The sequence below is a fragment of the Arachis hypogaea genome, chromosome 15 (genome assembly GCF_003086295.3).
Source record: "Arachis hypogaea cultivar Tifrunner chromosome 15, arahy.Tifrunner.gnm2.J5K5, whole genome shotgun sequence".
NCBI classification, from domain to species: Eukaryota; Viridiplantae; Streptophyta; class Magnoliopsida; order Fabales; family Fabaceae; genus Arachis; species Arachis hypogaea.
Window position 1 is genome coordinate 153157329 of NC_092050.1, and position 5651 is coordinate 153162979.

General features: G+C 28.1%; 1 long non-coding RNA gene across 1 annotated transcript; it reads left to right on the forward strand.

The window, feature by feature from the left end:
• The first annotated feature begins 1141 nt into the window (after positions 1-1141).
• On the forward strand, positions 1142-4129 carry LOC112751438 (uncharacterized). The gene is made up of 2 exons (XR_011872561.1): positions 1142-3279; positions 3697-4129. It is a non-coding gene; the product is annotated as an uncharacterized lncRNA (long non-coding RNA).
• The last annotated feature ends 1522 nt before the right edge of the window (positions 4130-5651 follow it).

Below are 5651 nucleotides of genomic sequence, written 5' to 3' on the forward strand. Positions count from 1 at the left end.
TAAAATTAACGCCCGGTTTTTAACTTCTAATATTTTTCTAAGGTTTTCAATGGTTTTCACTTTTCTCGTGCGGTACCGGGCAGACTTGAATCGGTTCAACCGGTTCGACTGCCGGTTCGCGGTTTTTCACGATTTTTCACAGAAAACACATTTTCTGACTCAGAAAAACCTAATGAGTCCAAAAATCACATTTAAATCCCCAAATTTTCATCTCATCCTATCCTTCCGGAATTTAATTTGGGTATTTAAATAATTTTATCCGTGAGAAATCCGATTCTTACAAGTACAATTAGCTGACATCCTCACAAAGACAGTGCCCTTTGAGAGTTTTCTTCATTGCTATAGGTCTGATTACTTGCATTGCTGTATCCTTCATATCCTCCACCTTCATAGTTACCTTCATAGGAATCTTTATTATACCTGTACTAGCAGGTTTTGGTTGTGTGGCCTATTTTGTTACACACTTGACTGTGGTTTCTTATCTTCTATTTCTGTGTTCTCTGCATTTCTCTTCGTTCGTTCTCCGCGTTCTCTTTCTTTATTTTTTGCAATTTTATTCGTTCTCTACTTTTTGAAATCAAACTCTGAAATTAGTTTTGAACAATTATCTCGTTGTTGAAGATAATGAATGATTCAAGTTCACATTCATTACAAGAAAATGAAGCATTTGTAACAAAAAATTTGTGTCAAATTTAAATTTGTTACAAAATAATTATTTTTTTGTAACAAAAATTAGTGATTGTTACATAATAACAATATTTTGTAACAATTTGATTTATTTTTTGTTACAAATTATGTTAGCTTTTGTAATAAATTAGTATTTTGTTGCAAAATTTTATAATATTTTGTGATAAAAGATGAAGTTGTTACAAAAATTCTAAATATTTTGTAACAAAAAATTAATTTGTCACAAAATCTAATATTGTTTGAAACAAATTATTTGTTTGTCACAAAATACAAAGACATTGTTATAACGAAAAAAATTATTTCAAAATATTAAAATTTTTAAAGGTGAAAAAAATTTGTTTTTAAATTTTTTAAAATATTATTTGTATTAATTAATTATTTTTTGTAAAAAAATTTAAAGATTAAATGATTAATTTTATTAATTAGAGATGTTATTTAATATTCTTTTCAAAAATTAATATATAATTTTATTAATAATCAATTTCTAAATATTGACTAAAAACTAATTTTTTAAATTAAAAAAATTAATTATCAAAATTAAATAAAAATAATTAAAACTTAAAAATAAAAATAAGTATGAAAAAGTAAAAACCTAATTCTAAGTTTCTAACCCTCGCTGTTTCATCACTCTCTGTGCTGCGCCTCTCCTCTGATCTCCTCCCACAGTTTCTCAAGTCCTCAACAATGGAGTTCCTGGAGGAAGAGCCTGCGCCGTCAGCAATACCTCGTCTCTGCCTCTCCTTCGCACTCACATCTACCAGCGCCGTCCTCTTCTGCATCGCCGTTCATGTTCGTTATCTCCTCTACGTCGTCGTCGGTTCCTGTTCTATCATCCATGGTGGTGCTCCTCTGCGTCATTGCCGTTCGTGCTCGTCTGCCATCGCATCCTCTGCATCATTGTCGTTCGTGCTCGTCTGCCATCGCATCCTCTGCGTCGCTGTTCCTACTCGTGCTGCTCCTCTGCTTCTGCTACCCTGGTCCCTGGTCCCTAGCTAGTCCTCTATCTCTGCTACACTGGTTCATCTCGGTCGTTCTCCTTCCTCCACGGTAGTGCATCTCTGCTACTCGTCCCTTGGTTGCTGGTTTTTTATCTGCTGGTGATAAAGATTATTTGAATATTGTTGCCTATAATATTGTTCTTTAATATTCTTGTTGTCTATGAATGTATTGTTCTATAATCTGTTTGCTAATCTATTTTTTGGTTTTTTTTTTGTTCTTTGGGAAGTTGATTTTGATTTTGTTTGTTCTATGATTTTGAGTATCTTTTATGATTTTTATTTATTTCTTGTTACTATTGTAATATATAAACTTACTGAGTTTCATATGTGACTGAAAGAAAAGAAAAAGAGGTATGTGAATCTCAACTTAGGGTAACTTTAATCATTATTATTAGAAATTTTAACATTGAGTTATGTTATATTTTAACTCATATAATTGAACTCATAATTGCTATTGTATGTGATTATACATACACTCAGTAGGTATTGAAATCTAGAGCTTTTGAAATGATTTGAACAAAATGAATGGGAGTGAAACAAGAAAAGGATAATGGTGTGGACTTCTTTATTTGAAAATTCTTTTTATAGGTTAGGATAAGGAAATACTAAGTTTAGTTGTTTGAAAGCTTAAAGGTTAATAAGAAAATTTTAACGAATTAAAGAAAGAGTTTCAACTAACTCACTATTATGTTTAGTTTTTCTAAAATGTAACCAGTCCAACTAACTCTGATTATAGTTCTTTGTGCAATTATTTTTCCACTGCAGGACTCTTGTCCCATTATTTTATATATATAAGACATTAATTACTATCTAACTGGACCACTGTAAGATTGGATATCTAAACCAGAAGATTTTGTGTAAGTTGTCTTTCAAATGTTAATACACTATTCTTTGAATCTAGCATATTCATGATTGAAAATAACTACACTTTAACAAGATTATATTGAATATTTAAGATTTTTCTATATCTGAACACATCCAACCAGCCTAATTCAAGCACCAAACTTGCAGATTTTCCAAATTCAATTCCTTATCATATATTATTTTTCTGTTAGTTTCTTATCATAATTTGAGCTCCAAACTTGCCTTATTAGTTTCTTATCATATTATTGTTTTTTTGTGTCATTGTTTTGTCAAAGGTACACCTATATTCACTTTTATTGATTCATGTATTTGTTGACTTGCTTGGTACTTACCCAAGTTGAAATGTTTGAAAAGGGATCAGAGTTGAGCCAAAAATAATTGAAGTTACGGTTTAACTAATTTAGTTATTGATCAAGATTTTAGCTTTAGTACTTAGATAAAATTTAATTAGTTAAATTCTTAGGTTACAAAAGAGCTAAAGTAAAATGAAGTATTGTTACCATTATTTTATTTTTATTAAGGTTCAAGTGCCTGGTATCTTGGTATTTACTTTGAAATGCGGGTTATTTTATTTCTGCTTGGTGTTTTGATCTGGCAAGTCAGAGCAGAGGTCTTTACTCCTTTTGTTAGATCATCCGGAGAAAGCTGAACTTGAGTCGGTACTTGACTGCTCAGATTCAACTGTCAAAACTAAACTCTAGCGCATCATGCTAATCCAAACAGATCTTTGGTAATAATTTTGTTGGTTGTTTGAGCACTTATCTTTATCTTTAAAAAAATTGTTTTAGAAGTGCTATTATTTTAATTAGTTCTATTTTAGAATTAGGTATATACAATAGTTATTCTTTGAGATTGTGAGGGATGGTGTTAGACTTTTATAGTTAGTGGAAATCATAGTGAATCTATATTCTTGAATTAAATATGTCACTCCTATCCTTTGAGTTTATAGGGGATGGTACTAGACTTTTATAATAAGTTAAAACTTATAAACATGTTTGCATTGCATAAGTAATGTACTTTTTGCTAAATAAAAATATCCTAGAGAAATTATTTGGTATTGATACTAAAACAGCAAGCATAGTTATTCTATGTTTGCTTCTTCACTTGACATATTCTTATAAAAGTTTGCTTATTCATGCTACTGCAGGATCTTGTTCCTGAACGTGCTTTTGTTGATGTTGTTCTTTGCAATTTGGTTTACCATCTAGTGATCATAAACTTTCTCAGTTAAATTGAGTTTATTTGCCTTCAATTGAACCCCAAAGGTTAAAATGAAAAATAGAATACAGGAATTTTATTTTGTTATGGTATTTGTAGACTTTGTGACATTATGAGTCCTTGTTTAAATATATTTCTGTCTTTGGATTCTGAATGTACATAGATTTTTTTTTCCTTTTCATGTAAATGAAATAAGGGTTTAGCGACCGATTTCCAAGAAAAATCGGTTGCTAAATCGGTCGCTATTTTTGTAATTTTTTGTAATGATATATCAATTAATTTAAAAAAATACAAATTGGCAAATTATGTGTGTAATTTGTATTCAAAAAATTTGTTATAAAATAAATGTTGTGCTTCTGTAATTAGAGGAATAAAAAATATTACAAAATCGAGTTATATTTTGCAACAAAATTTTGAAATAGGAAAAATTATATTGTTACGAAAAACATCTCATTGGATAAAATTTGTTATCACTTTTGTAACGACTTTTGGTTTTTTGTATCAGAAAAATTTGTTACAAATATTACTTTGAATTCTAACCGTTCCATTTTTTGTTACAAAAACTTTTTGTAACGGGACATACTACAACGACCCTTTTTTTGTTACAAAGTCTTTTTATTTCAAAATTTTGATTTTTTGTAACAATTTTTTTGTTACAAATATTATTTTTCCTTGTAGTGATTGTTAATTGAATCATAGCAAAGTAGATTGTTGTTTTGAATCCAATCAAGTGGCTGAGATGTGGCTCGATTCTAGTTAATGTTTTTGTTAGTAGTTTATGATTCTGTAATTCAATAATGTTTTTGTTTGTAAAAATTGTTGTTCATCGTTGATAGTTTGAATTGAATGTAATGTAGGAGTTTTGTATTAAAGAAAATTTTTTGGTGTATTTGTAGCAAATTTCAGTGTAAAACTAGGATATTTATGTGTATTGTTAAGAATTTTCGGTGTATGTACACTGATAAGTTCTGCATAATTCAAAACTCTTCTTCTCCCTCCGCCTCACTTTTTGCTTCTTCTTCTTCTTCTTCTTTTTCATCATCATCACCATCTTCTTCTTTTTTTTTTCTTATTCATCTTTTTCTTCTTGTTTTACCTTCTCAATTTTCTTCTTATTTTACTTTCTTAACAAGAATAAAAACAAAAAAATTAAACAAAGAAGAAAAAGTACATAATACTGCAAAATTACTTGAAAGAGAATAAACTTATATTCATTCAACTAAAAGAAAAAGGGAAACCCTAAACCCTAAATCCTAAACACTAGTTAGCACTAATTCTTGAAGTTTTTTTTTTTGTCTCTTCTATTGATCCTACAATATCACAATCATTCAACTTAATGTGGTTCTTAAGATTTTTTTTTCTTTTTTTTTTTGATTCTATAATATCACAAGCATTCAATTGAATACAATTCTTTATATTCTTTTTTATCTTTCTTGTATTATTTGAATTGATTCTACAATTTCACACTCATTCAAATTAATAAATTCTTCAAATTCTCTTTCTCTTTATTTTGTATATTAACATCCATTCTATTAGATTACAATTATTGAATAATGTAATTTTTTTAATTTCAAAATAAAAAATTACTTTATATATCATATTATCGAATAATGTAATCATTTTTTTAATGATAATTATGGTGTAAGAAATTAGAGAAAAATATATTTATTAATCTAGGGGATAATAATTTATTTTTAAATAGAATAAATTATATATTAAATAAAAAAATTATTATAGTTTCTCTTCATACAAACAATACTTAATTAATATAGTGTTTTAGTAATATTATCAAAGAATATTAATTAATTTAATAGCTTTTGTAACGTTATAAGTCCATAAATTTAGAACTTGAAAATATGTAATAAGATGAGAAATTTTAACAAG